Source organism: Tympanuchus pallidicinctus, unplaced genomic scaffold, assembly GCF_026119805.1.
Source record: "Tympanuchus pallidicinctus isolate F22 unplaced genomic scaffold, pur_lepc_1.0 scaffold3, whole genome shotgun sequence".
NCBI lineage: Eukaryota > Metazoa > Chordata > Aves > Galliformes > Phasianidae > Tympanuchus > Tympanuchus pallidicinctus.
The window spans coordinates 103134242-103154432 of NW_026294747.1; positions in this window are offsets into that span (position 1 = coordinate 103134242).

The window sequence follows — 20191 nt, forward strand, 5'->3', positions numbered from 1 at the left end:
TTATGAATTTACTTATAAAAACATTTCCAGCTTTTTACTCTGAATTTCTTAAGTTGTTTGGTGAACTGATTTATATTGCTGATTAGATTTTACATCTATGTATGCAGATAAGTAGTGTATTCAGAAGGCTTAATTAATTAGTTACCGTGTGATTTCAAGGCAGTTGCAGTTAAAATTACAAGATAAGAATGGAAGTGACTGCTGACATAATGATTATCTTATTTCCAAAACCGTCTGGATTACGTGCTGTGTTAATGTGGGTCAAGACTGACCTGTCCTGCAGGGTGTGGATAGTTTATTACAAGCATCACAAAGAGAGATGCTCCCAGATATTTTGTTTAGGTGGGTACATATTTCAGCAGGTATTCCTACAGCCCAAGCACTCAGTACAACTGGAATATTAGAAATCTTAGAGGAAAAGAGGTCTTTTGTGTAGCAGAAGTATTATGAAAGGAAAAAAAGGATCTGAAGGAAGGAATGTAAAGCAGTTGTGGGAAGAAAATTGAAGGCCCTAAACACATGAATCTGTATGAAAGAATAATGGGATAAGCTAAGGGGATGGATAGCTCGGCGGACCAAAAAGAAAGGAATGATAATGTTTTAATGGAAATGGAGAAACTGGATCTTGTTTACAGAGAACCACTGCATGGTTCTGAGAATGTGAAGGATTTTGGTGATGCTGCCTGAAATGTCTCAACTAGGATGGAAAATAGGAAAAATATTTTGTGTTGTGTCCAGAATATTTTTTTCTGCTTATGCTATTTCCTAAACAGGTACTTTGAGATGCAAAACTTGAACTACACCATAGCAATGTGTCCTCCTAATTAGTGCAGAAGAAGAGGAGCTCACTTAAGTGTCATGAAGGCTATCTGAAGTTTGCCAGTCAAATAGGCAACCTCCCTAAAGGAACCAGTTTGGAGTTTCTTGCTAAATGCATGACAGGAGAGAAATGATGATGGGCATTTCAAGGCGTGGACCTCTGATGGCATCTGCCAATTGCTTCCAAATGGTTGGCAAAGGGAGCCTAAGAAAAGCGAATGTGCTTGTAAACTCAAACTTTCACTTGTTTGCAGTTGCTGTAGGATAGCTGAGTCTACAGAAAGTTGCTAGCATCTGCTGTAGGTAATACTACCCCCAAAAAGATCCCCTAGGGGACTTTTTATTATATTCACAATTGCCTACATTTAACAGTGCTTCCATTATTAGTCACACTCACTATTTCTTTTATGCAGAATGTATTGTTTAAGGGATATGTGACAGCCTTAGGTCATTTCTTTTACAGTAGTGAAGTATATCTCTCCTCTAAGCAAAGGCAGCGCAAGTTGTAAAGAAGTCAGAGTCCTTCATTTTTGGTTGCCGTTACTGGTAACTCATCTAATAACTGAATGTAAACTGAAACCATATCTTTCTCTCTAAAGATGACTATCTCAAAAGGCAGAAAATTAATCTGTCTGGGGAACATATTGGAAAGGGGGTAAAATTAATGAGAAAAATCATGTGATGGTTGAGCTTGATGGCCTCCAGCCCAGGGAAGAATGGTGGCTGGAAAGAAACAAAGAACAGCTGTTCTTAAGGGTGAGAGTTGAGCATTTAGAGTAGGAAGAAAAAGGAAGTGAAATCACCATCTGAAGTAAAGAGTAGAAAACAAAGACTTTGGAATAAGACCACATAGAGAAATCACTTATATATGTATGTATGTATAGCTTAGAGATGTACAGGAAGCAATAAAAAAAAAAAAGGACAATGAAGAGGAATACCAAACCTGCTAACCAAGTGAGCAGAAAGAGACAGAATATCAAAACTGAAAGTTTATGTCTCTAACTGGTTGTCCCACTTCAAGGCAGGGGGCGAGAAGATGTCTTTTACCAACCTGTGTTTTCGTATTTGCTAGAATGAGATATTCAGAAGCATTTTCCATAGTAACAGACTACAAACAGTGCTTGGGACAAGTGATGCAGTTATTTGTAGGTTGTGGAGGACTTCAGAAGAAAACTGGAACATATTGAACGATTTCCATACCGCCTCTTTCATGACAGTATGGAGAGACAGAGGGGAGAGATCACCTTGGATCCTTAGGAAGTGCCTGTATGTTAAGCATTGTCACAGAGTGTGGAGAAAAACATTAATGATCTGAGGGAGATATAGTTTACCAAGAAAGTAGATCAATAGGAATACGTGAAACCAGGAACCACCACTCAAAGCAGATGCCAACAAACAGAACACTGATACAATCCAATAGGTTTCATTCTGGTAATTTTCAGGAGGTAATGGTACTGAAAAATGCAGTTGAATTCTCATTTGGCAATCCAAGCAGGGCAGTGTTAGTGTTTATGACGAACTGCAGCACAGAATTTTCACAACTGAAGGTCTACCTAGGGAAAATGTTTTCCAAGGAAAAGGTCTGTTTCATTTTCTGATGTTATATCTTCACTTTATTCTAGTTTTGCTGCCACAAAGAGTGGTTTCCACGTAGATTTGTGCTGTGCAGGAGTCTGATGCCTCAGTCAACTTTTTATAATGATTTCTTTAATATTTCACAGGAACACTAATTCATATCCAGGATTAGAGTATATGTTTTCCTTTAATTCTCATGTGATCCCCTGAGCCTATTACATATTTCCTTTCCTGCAGAAAAATTTCACAGCATACCAGCGAAGAGCAACAGCTCTCAGCCTGTTGGAAAAGGCAGTGAGGGACTGGTGGCTGGAGCCAACCATACTGATGAGATCCTGCTGCTTTGGGAAGAGTGGAACTGTCTGCCCTGTTTGGCAGGATGCTCCTGCCCCTCTCACCTATTGGCCTGTGAGGAAATCTAGTAGTGAACCAGTTTCCATTCATCCATGCGACACTCCCTTGTATGTTTTAGATGTGCATCTTCTTGAAGAATGCTTGTTGCAAGAATGCCTGTTGCTTGTGTGATTGTTTCAAAGTCCTGGTTTAATTTTCAAGTTTCCTTTGCAATATTTCTGTCTGTAGCTCACTTTCCATGCTGGTGGAATTAGCAAATGTCTTGCTATGAATCAGCAGAAATTAGCTTTAGAACAAGTTCATTATTCTTCTGAACAGAGAGACAGAAAAAGTCCTTGCCCCACTGCACAAGGTCAGAGACTTTGCCTTCCTTGCTCTGTGTTGCTGAGTTCTCCTCAGTGGGTTTAAGTGACCCATCTGGATTTGCATTGCTTTTATAGCGGACTTGAGCTTCATTTCCTTCTCTCTCCCTTTCAGATCACCCACCCCTTTGAAAGAGCCTTTCCTTTCCCTGAGCACCGCCAGCTCCATTACTGCATGCTTTCGCTCTGTTTGCTTCTCTAAATCCTAGGTGCAGCAAAAGGTTTTGAATTTTGTGTGTTATTTCCTGAAGCAATTCAGACTGTATTAATTGCACACTTACTCCCCATGACTCACCTTGGGTTTGCAGTGCTCTGTGAGAGATAACACTGCTGCCAGCATCATTCTAGCTTTTCTTCAGCGTAGGCTGCAAAATTCCTTATTCAGGCCCCTGAAGGCACTTGTCCTTCCAACCTGGAGTCTTTTATTGTGTTTTTCTTTGTCTGAGAGCCTTCCTGGCTTCAAGGAATACACCTGTAAGACTCAGAAAACAGGAGGGAAGCTCAAGTATATAGCTTGCCAAATAGAGAGACTGTAAAGGTATTTATTCTGTGTCCTGGCCTGCTGACATTTGAGTCTTCCATGACCAGGGGCAGGTGTCTTAAAGAAGCAAAACCCAAGGAGCTCGGATTACTCTCTCTGAATGATATGGAAGGCTGGATACTAAATAAGGCTGGCTCCTCAGGCCAGTGGCACCGGTCCTGCCACTCTATCTGCATCTACATACCAGAGTATCTAGTGAAGCAGGTCAGCTTTCTTCTCTCTTGGCTTATTCCCTCCTTCCAGAGACCAAAAGCTGGGAGGACTTTAAATACCAAAGGTCTGACAAGAAAATAGAAGCCAGAGTAAAAATGTGTATGTTCTATTGACAATTACAGCCAAAAGTTGATTTAAAGCTGGCGTCCGTATGAAAACCAAAATCAGTGAGCACGGGCAGGCCTTCACTGAATCCTTATTCCAATGTGGACCCAGCTGCTTTCCATATTCCCTCTGGCCTTTCCTGTCACCAACAGCAGAAAATGCTAAGATGTCAAAGAGGAGTGAAACCTGCAGTGCTGCAAAGTCTGCCAAACCTCAAATGCAAGGCACTGGGCTTTACGATGTGTGACATGTTCCAAATGAGGAACTCGACTGAAAATTGTTAGAGAAATTAGAAAATGATGTGAAGGTCTCTTCTGTGCTATGGCATCTCTGTGATCTCATTTCAAGAAGAGGTGGGTGGTAACTGGTTGTTTTTATATCCAATGTAGATGTATCTACGGCTTTTGAGCTTATTTTTGCCTCCCCCTGTGAAGTGTCCAAAGAGACTGAATGCAAAAACTTCGAAAAAGCTAAAGAAAGGAAATTTCAGGAGGAGAGCTGTGTAGGGAGAGGCTTGTATGCAGTGGTTTTTCCTGATTTTTTTTCACTTTCTTTTCACATAATGTACCAAATGCAATAGAAGAACTTGAGATGAAAATTGGGTCTGAAAATGGATAGTCAAAAATATACATTCCCAGAAAGCATCAAAACCACATGTTCTCAAAATGAATACAGTTCTGTGCTACGTTTAACTGTCCAGAAATTGGCATTTCCTGCTAAAAATAAATTTAAATTGCAGCTAACTTTGTGATTCCGTGAGAGTCCCAAAGCTGCTGGGTGAATTGTCCAGCTGTAAGGTTCGTGTTTGTGCTCCAGTTACAGCAGTATTTTGTGTTAGCGTGGCACCTTGAGCTCAGCACACAACCATTTCCCTCCCCAGTTCTTCTCCCACTTTCCATGTTAGGGGACTAAGATGAATCAGAAGAGAGTTAAGGCATAGCAACAACCTCAGATCCCTGATGTAATGTGGAGTGTATCTATCCTGCAGTGTAAGAGATGTGACAGTAAGTGCCATACTCTAGTGCTTTTATTATCAGAAGCTGCAGATTTCACATTACAGTACTGAGTCGAACAATTAAAATAATGAGCTGAGCATAAATTTTGGTTGTAAATGAGCACTATAGCTCCTCACATCCAATTGAAAGAGAAATATTTGTGTGCCTTGAGATAGAAGGCAACAGAGCTGTCAGGTTAATCTCCTGGATGCAGGCAGGACATAAGGAGCGCTCCCAGTACCCACTCGTAGAGGGGGAGGAGCCCACACCTCCCTTTTTTGTCATCATAATATCTTTGCAAATAGCATGTGGGTTAAAAGATGTGGGTATAAAACCTTTTTACTCTAGAGCTAGCTCAAATTATAACTTGAGCACTGTCACTCAAGGCATCAAAAATTCATGCAAATATCCCTTCATTTGAGTGGTGAGAAGATTTTAATGCAAGCCTAGAATATAGTTCATCAGATATGATAAATGTCAACATGCTTATACTCTCCACACAAGCTTGAGCTCGTTGTGTGGTCATCTGGCTGCCTTGCACTGCTCAAGATTTATGTCATGCCCCTCTGTTTTCACCTTGGTCTATACTAACTCACATGAATTAACATTGAAGACATGTCTTTGGAGTTAAAAGCTGTGGGTGAGGAAAGACTGAACCAAACTACAGAAAAACAATAGATGCTAAAACTAAGCATTCAGTATTAAATCCAGATGCTCCTAGGTGAGGGCTAAGACCAGTAGAGACATAATGGCAAGTATTCTGTAAATGCGGGGAACTGTAAGAAGACCAAGACTGAGCACACAGCCATAGCTGTCACTGTCTGCCCTTGTCTCCACATTTGCTTTGTGGTTTTTCTGCTGCACTTCTCTGGGATGTCAAAGAATGGAAATTTCTCCTTCAGTTCCTCAAGAAAAAAATGCTGGTAGCTGGACCATCACACATTTCACAGCTCAAACAGGTAGTTTCCCTATTTTCTTCTTTCCTTCCTTCTCCCACACAACCACCTTACTCCCTAGCCTCAAACTTCATCTTGGAAGTTCAGCTAAAAGTGACCCAAGGAATATAGATGGCAGAAATTGATTGATAACAGAAGTGATGTTCATTTATTGTATAATACCAGGAAATGTAACTCCTCCATCATATTATTTTCCTATCTGAATTTTGGATATTAGGGAGGAGTTACTGATAGTAAAAGGGACAGCAGATTAGAGATTTTCATAAATGATGATTTCTGTGTTAACTTGCATTAATATTGGATTTAATCTTGATGCTAATGAAATTTTTGCTACCAATCTCAGTGGGCCCAAGAATTCAGTCCTAAAACCTGGTAACGTGTTATTTGTTTCATTTCTTCCATACTGCTCTCATTGTGCTTAAATATAATTTGTGCGTTATCATATTGCATCTGTAAAATTCTGAACAGTTTTCTTTGGGCCTGACTTTGATGTCCTTCAGTATCAATTTGTATGATACATCCCACCCTAAAATGAGCATTTTCTTTTAATCCCACGTTTTCAGGCGGTGAGGTTGGTAATACCAGCTGTGCAGGAGAGATGCTCCAGGCAGATCTTCCACAATTCAGCTGGTTGTTCTGAGCACAGAACTGAAATGCAGTGAGTGTTTCAGTTAAAATGTTGTAGCCAGGAAGCTCTGTAACCTCACTTCTGAGTATGTCATGTCCGATTTGTTAGAACCAGTTTGGCATTGCATTCATTCTAATGTCCATGGGAATGCAATTATGCATCCAGCCCTCTGAAATCTTCAGGGAACTCAGGACAATCTGTGTTAGGCAAGCACTATACCTTTTGTCTTCCAAATTTTTATCCAGACAGGCACAGCTAGGGTTTTCTCATTTTTCTCTGTGTCAATTATATATAGTTAAAATTTTTTGATGAGAAATTTTTCAGGTAGCTTGCTATTCAGAGAAAATCCATTTAAAGACATTTCTCCCTCATAATACAGTCTGAAATAAAGGATGCCAAAAATATCTGTTAAAAATACATTGAAAGAAACTTTTACATCTCCCACATATATGGCTGAGTTATATCAGTGAAAAGGCTCCACGTCGTATTAAAAGTCCATTATCCATTTCAAAAATCAAACCTGTTGTTTGAAAAAAAAAGAGTGTCAGGATATATTTAAAGTGGGATCTAGGCACTTATTTCACTTGCCTACTTGAAAAATCACAGAAATGTTACAGAAAATGGAATGATACTACTTTCTCAAAAACTTGACGGTTCTCTAATATCCAAACTTCCTCTACTGATAATTAAGGAAATTCGAACTAACCCAAACCTTTACTTTCACACATTTTCCCAATTAACATTTTACATACACATTTGTACTTTTTGAAGACAAATTATTAATCATTTTGTGGTGGAAAACGTATAAAAGCAATTGCTGAATATAATTACATTGCCTATTCAGTATGCAAAAATAAGTGTAATTTGTAAGTTAGAAGATCTGATACTTTACCTTCTTTTTCAGTTGACATTTCAGTATATCTCTTTGTCCTTGTGGCATGTAAAAGCCCCATTTCTGCTTCTACATTCTGCTTGGCAGTACCGCACATCTTCCTCAGTGATCTGGTGCTCTGAACAGATGTGCTAGACTACTTCAAGAAGAAGGGATTGAGGTGGAGATTTCAGGTGACTTGGCTGGATGTGAAGTTTGAAGCCTGACAGTGAGATAGTGCTTATGGATAAGAATCGATTTTGCTTCAGGTAATCTTTGTACCTATTACTTTTGCCTGGCAGTGTTTTACAGGGCTGGGAGACTTTACAGTTAGTTAGCATACTAGAACTGCAAAATGATCCTTCAGCTATTTTCATCCTTTATTTTTTTATGATTGGCAATTTTCATATCAATTTTAAATACATTAAAGGATATAGCACAATGCAAAAGAGAGCAATAGATGGCTGTTGGGTAATTTTGATATCACCTGCCTAAGCGTAGCTGCGCACTTGTAATCACAATAACACTTGCGGCTATTCTTTATGCACCCAAGCATTGTAGAACATTGACACTCTGTGCTGTCTTACTGGTCAAAGAAGATTGAAACTGCAGGTAATAACAAGAAAAGACGCTGTTGTTGTTATTTCCAGTCTTCAGTATTTCTTAAGACAGTTGCAACATGTAATCTTGGCTTTTGGTCAGTGAAAGAGGCACAGAAGCATCTCTAGAAGCTCAGGATATCCATCTAACCATCACTGTTTATTTCTTTTTCCCTTCATCATGTTCCGTACCTTTCAAGTGCGGTGCACCAGCATAGCTGTGCTCATTTCAAAGGAGCAATGCTGTGCAGCACCGAAGGAAGGCTTCAACTTAGTCTCTATGTTTTCTTTCCATTTCATCTTGTCATTTTATTTCTACTCTCAACTTTTCCAGTAGACAGGGAAATCTGCACCTGACACAAGTGCATTTTTCCTCTTAATCTTAACTGAAAATTCCCGTTCATAATAAATAGATTATGGTCATGACACTTGTTTTGATTTGCTGGATTTGAGATACTGAGAGCTAAAACATGTGGTGAACGGTTGCTTTCTGCCTGCAGTCAAATTCAGTAGAAATTCCTAAATTCAAAGATGGATTCACATGCTCAAGTACACCTTTGCTATCAGTGTAATCCGTAAAATGTATCAGTAAATCTGTTGATTTTAGAGAAAATGGTCTGTTTTTGGGACGTGACAATAGGGTCCTGAGCACCTGATTGCTTTCTGTGTGTTGCAGTTGTAGGGAAGCACAGTTGCGTAACTCCAGCTTTCATCAGAACTTCCGCAGCTCACTTTCCTGACAAAGATATCTCCTCAGCTGCCATTTGAGCTGCGTTAGCACTATGGACTGCAGCAAACTCACTGCAGAATTTGGCATGATTGGCAGTCACCACTTGGAGACTGTGAGGGTGGGGATGTGCAGGGGCAAACCAAGCTGCATTAGCCAGGCCGTGCAAGGCAGCTGCCACAAAATGCTTGGATTCTTCTCCTTTGCTCCATTCAGAAGCTGGAAGCACTGCAAAGCAGTTGCTCTGCAAAGAAGCAGGTTGAGCACGTTCTTAATGTGAGTAGCATTTCACCAGACGCTCACAAAAGACGATCGCCTTCTCTCTAAATGGGTAAATGAGAGGTTGATTGATGACTCAGAAATGTGTTTATTTGAGCCTCTGCTTCTCTATAGCTACACAACAACTTTCCAGATTTACAGGAAATCAAGGAATTCGGCTCCCAGTAGTTATAAAGGTGCAAGATGGCAACATGCGTGTTGCAGTGTACATATTCCATCTGGCAGTGTGGAGGAAGAGCTTCATGGTTTCAGCTTCCTCACTGGTGGGGCCTCCAAGTCCTCTCCGGTGATTTCCCTGTTGAATGATTATTGCATTTCTGTACCAGAGCATGTGGTGTCATATATTCTCCAACTTGCTGCATGTATTTTGCTCTTTTTTTTTTTTTTTTTTTTTATCTTGGCTTTAGCAAAACAAGGCAAAATGACTAGTAGAGCCAATTTACCCCAACAGCTGTGTGTAAATGGATTCATTTTTAGTGTCCAGCCTGAAAGAAAATGTTGTTCCTACATACCTGCTTGGCTATTTACTGAGGAAATGTACATCATCTCCCTGAGAACTATTTCTGTGTTTTCTTTACCTTGACAACATTAGTTCCTGTTACTGTTCTTGTACTAACAGAGATGTGGAAATTGCTAGACCGTTTAGTTTAAAGAAAAAGCTTATCTGTAAATACGTGGCTGGAATACAGATGTTCATAAGCTACATAGGGCTGTGTCTTATATAGAGACAATATGTTGGTTGCAAACATGAGATACATGTATGTGTGCCTGCATATGTAATATACATTTTTGTTGCCAGTTGCAGTTGAAGAAACTGGCATCACTGGCATTTACTGCTTGTTTCCCTGCTGTATAGATATCTTCTTAGCACTTCAGCTTTTTAGATCTCTGATAAACAGAGACGGTAGTTTAATACAATTTGCACTTACAGACATTTTTGGCAGTTACAAACATTTTTATGTGACTTTAAAGCATGTCCCACATAATAAACAAGGAAAACAAGGTATTTGGGATTCTGTAGTCGTCTCAGGCATTTCAATATACACAGACTGGACTGCTAGATAGAAACAACAATTTGCAGCTTTTTCAGCACTGTTCATCTGACCGTCCTTTGGAGGATGCCCTGATCACATCTATAGAAGGACCTAAAAGTGGTCCTCAGCATTCTGCACAATCTCTTTTGTTCAGTGTATCCTCTGCTGCTAATGTGTCTGTGGGTGTTGACTACTGTAATTTTAATTCACCAGCATTACAAGAGATATACAGAGAGAAAGCCATTTCAGTTTCTTGTTTATGTGTCCTTTGAAGTGCTTGACAGGAGTAAGGCTTGGATGGTTTGCTGTCCTGTAGAGCCATGTTCCTGCAGACCTCCATGACATCATCTTCCCCATGCAGAAGGTCTGGTTTTGTTGCTACCAGTCCCAGGATAAATCATCACCAAATCTGTCAGCACCTCTGAAGTATTCTCCCCACATATCTCTCCATGCTGGCATGTATGATCTCTGTAGGAAAACATGTCTCTGTATTCATTAGTAGTCAGCTTCTGGGAAAAATATTCACTATGAGTCTTCTTTCCCTCCCTCTCTCCCTTCGTGTAAGAATTATGGTAATAATTGGTGTGCTTCCTTGATCCGTACTGTAAGTGCACTTTCTGACTGGCACAGGATAGAAACTTGAAATGTGCTAACTTAGAGTGTTTTCTGTGAATTAGCTGTTAAATTGAGATACTTTTGACCATTACTGCAAACACAGCAATCAAGTTGTATTACAGCATGCTTCGAGAGCACTCATGAGGTAGCTTGCAGTGCTGCATTTGGAATGTCTGCCTCAAAAGTCCCATCGTGCAAGTCACCCTAGTGCTCTGCAAGCCAGTACAGTATCTATGATGGCATTACAGAGTGGTTTCAGCTATGCTAGATTGTCTCATATGGCCCAACTTCAGTGCTCGACCCATGAAGAGTCAAAGCAGTAGTCGAGAAATCTAATCCACAGGCAACTCAGTGGCTCCTTTCATTTTAATAATCTTCAGGATGGTTGTACAGGTGCAGAAGGCAGAAAAGCTGTTCTTTTTAAGCCTTCATCCCTTCTCAGAGAAGGAATGAGAACAGTATACTGAGTTAGTAAATCAAAATATGTCATTAAAGTTTGATGGAAAGGCGTGGTCTTGTCAGTCAACAGGATTTTTGTCATGGATTGTAGTGGGAGCAAGTCTTCAGCATGAAGCAGCTGCCTGGTCAACTTACACGTGATAAGTGAATGAAACAGACTATGAAGAGGAGCTTAATGTTTTTGGCCTTCTCCTGGCATGAGTTACTTGATTGCTCATGTAAGTTGGTGTCTACCTCACAGTATTACTAAGTTTAGATTGTTGTTCTTTGGTTTAGTGAACTGATGTTTTGTTAATGGCTCTTACTAAGAAATTGTTGTAGACAGGCTATGTAGCAACTTTATCCATGTCTCTGGCTGTCAGTATTCAAAGTCATCCTCAGATTTCAGTAGGAATGGCATCTTGGAATCCAGGATCTAAAAATGTCCCCGAGGTTCTTCAGATCTCCTGAAGTCCTGGGATCCCATAATGAACTCTTTCATCAGGCTGATCCCCTAATGCTCGGTAACTGTATCCTCAGCTGCTTCAGAGCACTCACACGGCTTTCTTCTTGACTCATGCTCCCTTCCTCTCTCTCTTTATCTTTTTATAATAAAGGGCAAACAAATGGGATAATCTGTTTTGGTCTCTGAATAGCATGCGAACATTTCTTAAAATACAGCTCAGCAGTTGTCAGCTGTTTCACTATGGGAGTGCTTCCTATTAATCTCCAGCTTTTTACCTTCACTTTTTTCTCGTTGTAAAAATTAATCTTTGGAAATACTATGAAAATATGGGAACCCCATATAGCTTTATTTTGGATTCTTAAAAGCGTTGTCTAAAATGCTTCAAAACCTCTATCTTTTTGTATATCTGCCATATCCTGTCTTCTGTATACTGATATTACAAACTTAGCACTTACTGACTAGCACAAAATACGCTTGAAACCAAAGTAATATCAATAGTTTGATGGTGAATTCCCCCCCAGTGCCTTCATTATTTGTATATTTTATAACTGAGAGTGCCATGAAGTCTGAGCAGACTACCACAGCGCCCTTCTTTCAGGCTAAACTGATTTGTAGCTCCAATTTTTTCAAGAGATGATGTCAGCCTCTGAATGGAGAGCCAAATTGGCATCAGGCTGTAGGTGCACAGCCAATCTGCTTTCCATATTGTTCTCTTGGCTTTAATACATAATGAATAATCTGTTGTAGACAGTCTGAAAACCTCAGCACAAGCAGGATGCACTTTGTATCCCTAAAGTCACTTTTCACATTTGTATAGACCTCCCGCTCAGTGAGGAGCCTGAATGCGTGAGAGGGAGAAAATAGAGAGCGATCTTGCAGAAAACAGCTCTGTGATTTTATTTATTTATATGATCCTTCTCAAAACCATGACTGAAGACTGTGATTTCTCCACTGGCATATGCATGCAATTTTTTCCTGAGATGCAGGAACTGAATCTGTCAGCCTCCTGATGAGCATTACGGAGAGAGAGACACCCAGGATAATTTAATTAGACCCCAAGAAATAACCCAAACTGAAGGACATTTTCTGGTTGTCAGGGACTAAATTCATCTTTATAAGAGGAGAAAAACAGCACCCTAATTCAGAGACTCTCCTGCTCTCTGATCGCCTCTGAATTACAGTTCCTCCATAATATTGAGGGTTTTATGACTCCCCTTAGAGATTTGCTTGAAGATCTCAGCTGCATCCGATCAACAGTTCACCTAAGGAATTGAGGAGAAAAGTGACCTTATGCTATAGTGCTAAGTGCTATAAAGAATGATCCTGGTCCAAAGAGTAGTTGAGAGTAAAGTCAAGATGTCTAAACCACCCTGACCTGCGTTAACTGTGGAGGAATAGAAGTGATAATACATGATGACATTGTTGCTTGGGTATGGCTGATTCTTTCTCATTGTTTTTAGATTTCCCAGCTTCAGAAGCAGTTGTAATGCTGATTTGGTAAGTTATAGATTGTCTGTAGGTTTTCACTTCGGTTTTTGTTCTGTTATTGACCCTGGAGATGAATTTAGTGCAAGGGAAAAACACCCAGCAGTATGTCTTAGATAAAGTAGAGATGGAGGAAAGACAGAGGTAGCTGTAAAAATGGATGAGTGGTACGATGCATCTTCTTCCCTTATCGTGGCTGAGTCATCATTTTTACAAGTTGTAACTGACAGCCTACAACCCAGAAGGGTTTCTTGTATGACTTGATTCCTGTTTCTTTAGGGATTACTGGGCACAGGTGCTGGCTGAGCTCACAATAGGATCTGTCCAGAACTGTACCAGCAATTCCCAGTCTGACCTTGCCAAAATTCTGCTCCACTGAAAGCAAGATTATCTGATGTGAGAATGAGGGAAATAAGACCTTTTAAAAAATATTATGATAACTTCATATGCAAAGCTGTTGTAGAAGGGGCAATCGGACACTTCTACTGCTCTGTCAAGAGGTTAGCATAATCTGATCCTTTTACTGAAAATGAAAGAGTTATGCAACCTGCCTAATCAGAATATAGTTACCATTATTAATGATTATATGTAAAATAGTTCGTGAAGTCTCTATTCTACAAAACTAATATATTAACTAGCTGAAAATTATGTTCAATGACCCATCTGCTAATTGCCAAAATTGGAATTCACTCTCCATCTGCTCAGATATATACACAAAACAAGGCACTTAAGTAATCAGAGAATAACTGATCCAGAAAATAATGATAGATGCAGCCTTGTAAGCTGCTCTGGTTTATCATGAGTGATAGAATCATATCAAATAAATGTCGTTAATTGTGCCAGGTAAAACTGATACACAAAATGTTCAGATACTGTTCTTATTGCAAGCACTTTTTTTCTTCCCTGATGGAAGTGATTTATATTTTATGATGGTTCTGTAATTTAAAAACCAAAGCTCAGTCCTATATTTTCAGGATTCCATTGATAGTACTGCAATTTAGAGATCTGGGATCTAGGCAATCGAGTTGCCAGTTTCAAAATGTTTGCTATAAATATAGTATATAGAGTAAGTAAATCTATTATTCACCTCAGCAGTATAAATAGAAATGGTTTCTATAATGTAATATACCCTCAATTTTCTATGTGTAAGATTTATCTCAAAGTGTTTAACTTGAATTTATGGAATCTCACTTTGTTTTGCTGATAGATGAAACACATATGGGGTCAAGGCTCATGGTATTTAGCATCATTTCTGAATCTTGGTGGTTTTTATACAGTAGAGTGGGGTTCATTTGGGAGAAGTTGCCCCAACTTAAACTGGTTAGGAGCTCTAGAGTAAAGAAAGCAAATGCATTTATTCACATTAAAAATATGGAAATGGAAGTAGCAATTTTTTTACCCTTTCATATATTTTGTTTCTTTCGATTCCTTTCAGGGATGTACATATTGTGGTCATTAATTCTCATTCAGACTGAGCAGAAATTTGTTGTGTGTTGAATGGACGTTGTGGAAGCTGCAAGGTGACTCCTCGGTGGCTTGTAGGCATTGATGGTCTATGGTTCTTAACTTCCTGAGTCAAAATTTGGAAAGTGATTGGCATGTGTGAAATTAAATCAGCAAAAGCTTACAAGCTTATTGAATCACAGCACAAGCAACAGCAAAGTGATCTTCTGCAAATCTGATGTTTTGACAACAATTAATGTCTTTCCATGTTCTACTGAAATCAGGAGAAAGAGACTTTCTTTCTAGATGAACAGAGCACAGATGTAGGTTGGGGTCTGAATTAGATCTAGGGCACAGGGCAATCATAAGCAGAAAAGGAATGGCCTTAAGGACGGGCAGACACATGGGGTAGACACATTGTTTCCCTTGAGAATTACCTGTACTTCACCTTTGCTATTGGAGATCCTGTAGGTTTTATGATATAACACATTTTGTCCCTGCTTATGCATACTGGTCATTTGTGTTTAACATTGCTGTATTTCTCAGTCTTAGCCACTATATGGACACATCAGAGAACTAGTCTGGGAGAGCAATTAAGGGAAAGAATACGATAAAAGTTGAAGGTAAGTTCAGGTCCACTTCAAGTAAACACAATCTCAATTTTTAGGTTAAAATATCTTTGATGAATAATAAACTCAGTAATGAATTCCTTAGACTTTAAACAGAATTACTTGCGATTGCTTGTAGTACAACCTTTGTAATCCTCTCAAAATGTTCAGTTTCTACAATGAAGAGGAACTAGTAAACACCAGATAAGATTATCTATTATTTATTAATTCTGCATGACTCATGCCATATGTGTGTTTGCTTTTAAGGTAGAAGATGCCTGGTACCTCTTTTCAAAATAGTTAGAAATGAAATAGATACTTTTAGGATTACTTCGGAAGTATGACTTTCTTTAAAAACATTAATGAGTAACATACTTTTAATATAATAATTTCTGGTCATTTACTAAACTAAATGGGCTTGGATACGTCTTAAGGCAGAGGCCATATTTCAGCACAAAACCTTCCAGACAGAGCCTCTCCACGTGAACAGAAAAATAGGAAGAAATTAAAAATGATTCCTTCTCATTTTTAATGTGATCTTTCAAAAAATCAGTTCAAGCAGAAGGACTTTTAAAGGTTGTTCTGGTGAGAGTCTAAATAAACTAGCTACTGTTTGTTTCAATGAAATTTTACTAAAATACATAGTGCTTTTGGAAGGGGTCGTGCTCTTTCCTCCAATTAACCTTCATCACAAGGAGTTTCCATCTCTTTGACCCATCTGTGTCTGCTAACAACATGAAACTTGAGATATAAAATGGCAGGCTTAATAATCAAATCTGAAACAGATATTATTTCTGTCAAGAGAAATCTCTCAGTATTTTAAATTAGGATGGTGCTGGATGGAAACAAGAATACTGCCATGTGCAGGGCAGGTTTTGCTTATATGCAGGCCTCGGGTTTGGAAGATTGTGGGGAATGAAATAAAAAGTGTGGCTCGCTTGGGAAAAAGTTCTTCAGTATGTATTTAATGCTCAGTGACATTTTCCTCTCCTAGTTCAGTAAGCTGAATGATGCCCTCATTTGCACCAACTGCAAAACTAACCTGGTGATTATAATGTATCTAGTTCATCTAATGCGTTCAGTTCTGTTTCTTGGCACCCTCTGCATATGACAGCATTTGCTACAGATAGGCACAGTGAGGATGTAGAGGTGATCACACACCAAGAACACTGAAATTGTATGGCTTCACCTCAATACTAGAATATTATCACAAAGTTGTTAGAAGTTGAACAGTGAACAACTTTTCTTCTAAATATGCTTGTTCATCTCCTTGCAGTGTGTGTGAAACAAATACTGCTTCTATTCTCATACAAAGGAGATTATTTTCATTGATTCTTTTCTTATCTTTATATAAGAATATTTTATCCGACAGCTTAATTGATAGCTGACCTTTTCTCCATCTGCTTTAAGCCAGGGAAGCGCAGTGTTCCTCTTGTAATTACATGTCTGCCACAAGGTATTTTTCTTCTTTTAGAAGATCAAAACAATTATTGGCAGCAGGATGCTGTCTTTTCAATACTTTAATCAGGAAGCCCACTATGTTTGTCTTATGCTTTAGCTTGCCAACAGGAGTTTCATAGTCTGCTGGAGCATTAACAGCAACTGATCATTGGTCAGAAGATCTAACTACCTCTAGGTTATATCATCTTGACAGACAGGATGCTAGGTGAGGGCAGCAGCTCTTCATTAATTGTTTATGCAGATGACCCTCTGGTGGAAAGGTGAACATTTTCTGATTTGCCTTGGGCAGTGTAAGCAAGCCTGAAAAAGCCATTGCAATTAAAGAATGTTAATGAGGAAACAAAGAGAGAGTGCTAGTGCAAGCACAGGAACAGCAAGAGTTCATTCTGTTCCACAGACGAATGGTCAAATCCTTATTGATTTAAAGAGGTGAGGGAGTAGAATTCCTGGCTAAAATCCAGCATGATAGCTTCCCGTATCTCGTATAACTTGCTGTCGGGGCATGATAGAATGATGTACTGTCCTGCATGAGGCTGACACAGCGATTGACTGTTCTTTAATTGCTCTTGCTTCAGACATTTGGGTCTCCAAAGATGCAAGGACAAGACAAGCTGAATGCTTCTCTGCCCTATAGACTTTACTCAGATTGCTAAGGAGTGAGAGTATTGGTTCGTTCATACATTGTGAGTTGGGAAGGTTAAGATCAGTAATAGATATATACATACATATATATATTTTCATTTAGTGGAGGAGATGGTGTATATGGTGTATCCTATTGCACTTGAAGACTTCTGTATTTGTAGCCAGAGTAGCTGGATAGCCTGAAGTGAGTGCTTCAACTTCTACCGTTGCAAACTGGATGGACTGAGATAGCTGAATCTCCTCATCATGGACCTGTTTTTAATAACAGTGAGGGGAACTATCAAGAAGAAAACAGATCAAGAATAAAATCACCAGTTGAAGAATCTGACTCTGTGGGAGCAGGATGACATCACTGTTGGCAGAACTGAAAGCAGTGTAAAAACTGCTTTCCATGCTGCGGGAAGAGAGTCCCTAATTGCTTTTGTTTCATTTTATCAGAGCAGAAAATCAAAGCCTGTTCCGAGCCCCACTTAGGGTGAAGGTGGCAACAAAGGCTAACTTTTGCTCTGTTTAGTAGTATAAATCTAACAGTATTCCCTTCTGAAAGCAAAATCAGATTTGTTTTTGTCATTCAGTTTTCACACTGAAAAGAGGGTGGTGTTTAATTCTGAGGATGTTACGAGGAAGCAAATACATATGATCAGAAGTTTATGACAGGAAGATTCTGAGAAATCAGATTGCTAAGCATGTATTATTTATTCTTAATGTTTCAAATTATGAAACTATTCTAGGTAGCTACCTTAAATTGATGATTTCTTCTCCATTAGTAGGCAAGGAGATTAATGTTTCTCAGCAAAAACATTGGCAACTCCCTGTTGTGATCCTGCCTTAATGCACCTTGTGTTACCTCCAGAAGGGTCAACCATGCAAATTTTGTGCCCTTGGAGTTCTCCCCTTTCTTGACAGGACTTTGATTTATAATGATCCATGTTCCTGCTTTATTCATATAGGCAGTTCCTATTCTGGATCCAAGTAGGTAAGTCCTACTCACACCAGCAGATCAAGGAAGGGGACACTTCAGGTAAGGCTGGACTGGGCTCTGAGCAATCTGATCTATTTGTGGGTGTCCCTGTTCATAAATGGACTAGATGGTGTTTAAGTGTCCCTTCCAACTGAAATGATTCTATTGTTCTGTGATCCCAAGGTTCTGCTCTCTGGCATTGCCATGATAACCAGCTAATATTTAATGGACAGCACACTGACATATAGCCCATGGTAAATTTAAGAGAAAACATAGATAACCAGTATGATAGGTACCAAACATTCATACAAAAGATGAAACTATAACAAGAGCAATTTCTTGGGTAAACCATGTCTTGCTGCTGAGAACAGAATGAAGGTAGCTCTTCTCATCCTTCAGAAAATGGCAGCTTCCTGCTACAAAAGGTGACTCCCCCATTTCCTCTTAAAGCCATCTATTTGTTTCGTAAATTTTATTAACCAAAAATAAACATTTGTCTAACAAAGCCAGATCTCTCCAACACTGAAGCTCGGATAAGACTTTCTCTTTGTTTGCTCTCAGTGATTCTGTGCTGAACCTATCAACTGGCAACAGGCTGCGTTGTTTATTGGGCTGCATATTGGCAAATGAGGCTGGAAGGAAAATTCCCTGTGTATAATCCAGGAATACCAAAGTGAGATGTTCTACCTGCTCACATCTCTCAATCTGTCTGTGCTTAGTTGAACCATGGCTAATCTGGTCCAGTGTAGATGGGAAGGTGAGGAGAGGGGGGCTAATAATTGCCTGAGCCTGTACCTTGAGTAAATTGCTGCCAGACAGGAGCAATGAGGAGGCACAGGGGAACAGTGACTCAGCCATGTGTGTCTGAGTCACAACGCCTCCCAGCTCTGCTCTGCCACCCTCACTGTAGAGTTGGGAGTTAGCTTTTTTGGCATTATTTTTTTTCCCCTAGCACTTTTACAGAGCTGTGTTTAGAATAAGGTTCTACTGCAAGGTGCCTCCTAATGCTTCCTTTCATCTGCTTTATAAATGAGGGAGCTGTGTAAGAAGAGGTTGAAAGGTTTCTTGTTAGCATGGCAGGCCATAATACAGTTGATTGAGACATGACCACTGTATGCTGCAGAATGAGGTTAAGCGCAGCTGACTGGTTCAGTCAAACAGAAATGCAGGAATTAAATGGGCAACATAAATCAGATGGATCCAAATCTCTCATCTCTGAGGAGACAGTGCACATGAGATTTATCTTCTGCCACAATAGACTCTAAACCAGGCGCATCCAACCCACAGTTCACAGCCTGCACACAGCCTGGTAGAGTTCACAGTGTGGACTCCCCCCACCCTGTGCCATCGTGGCAATGGCTCTGTCCCACTGAGCATGAACTGTCACTCAGCAAAGACTAAACTGCAGTGTGCTGTTAGCCCTATCTAGGCTGAAAGCAGGGCATGAGGCACAGTGCGGTGCCAGCTCAAGTGATGGCAAATAAGTTTATGGATTTTGACACACTAGCTTAACACAGTCCTGTGAACAGCAAAAAAAAAAACCACGTAGCTGTGCTTTCCATTTTAATAAAGGAATTTGAGAATAGGATTCAAGGCTGTTTAAAAAAAAATCAATTCCTTTGTATATTCGCAATTCCATTTTCAGTTGACATAAATACATTACTTGTGATTTTTTTAATGGAATGTATAGCGTTTCAATCAAAAATCTGGTCGTGTCTCTTTACCAGACCTTTACAAGCCTCATCTGACCAGAGGGAAATAGCCCTCGCTTCACAATCACACCTTATTCACATCACTGCTGTTTGGCAGTACGTACATCTGAGAACAACTGTTTTCAAGGTTGAAGCATAGGAAGATTAAATTTCATCAAAAATCTGTGATGAGTGTAGTGGGTCACCTCCAGCCATACAGATTTTTGCAAGTGTGCTATGCAGGCTCTTGCTTGTTGCTGGCAAAAATACATAGCTAATGGTGGTAGCTATGTGGAAAATTTTTTAATGTGGCTGAGAATTTA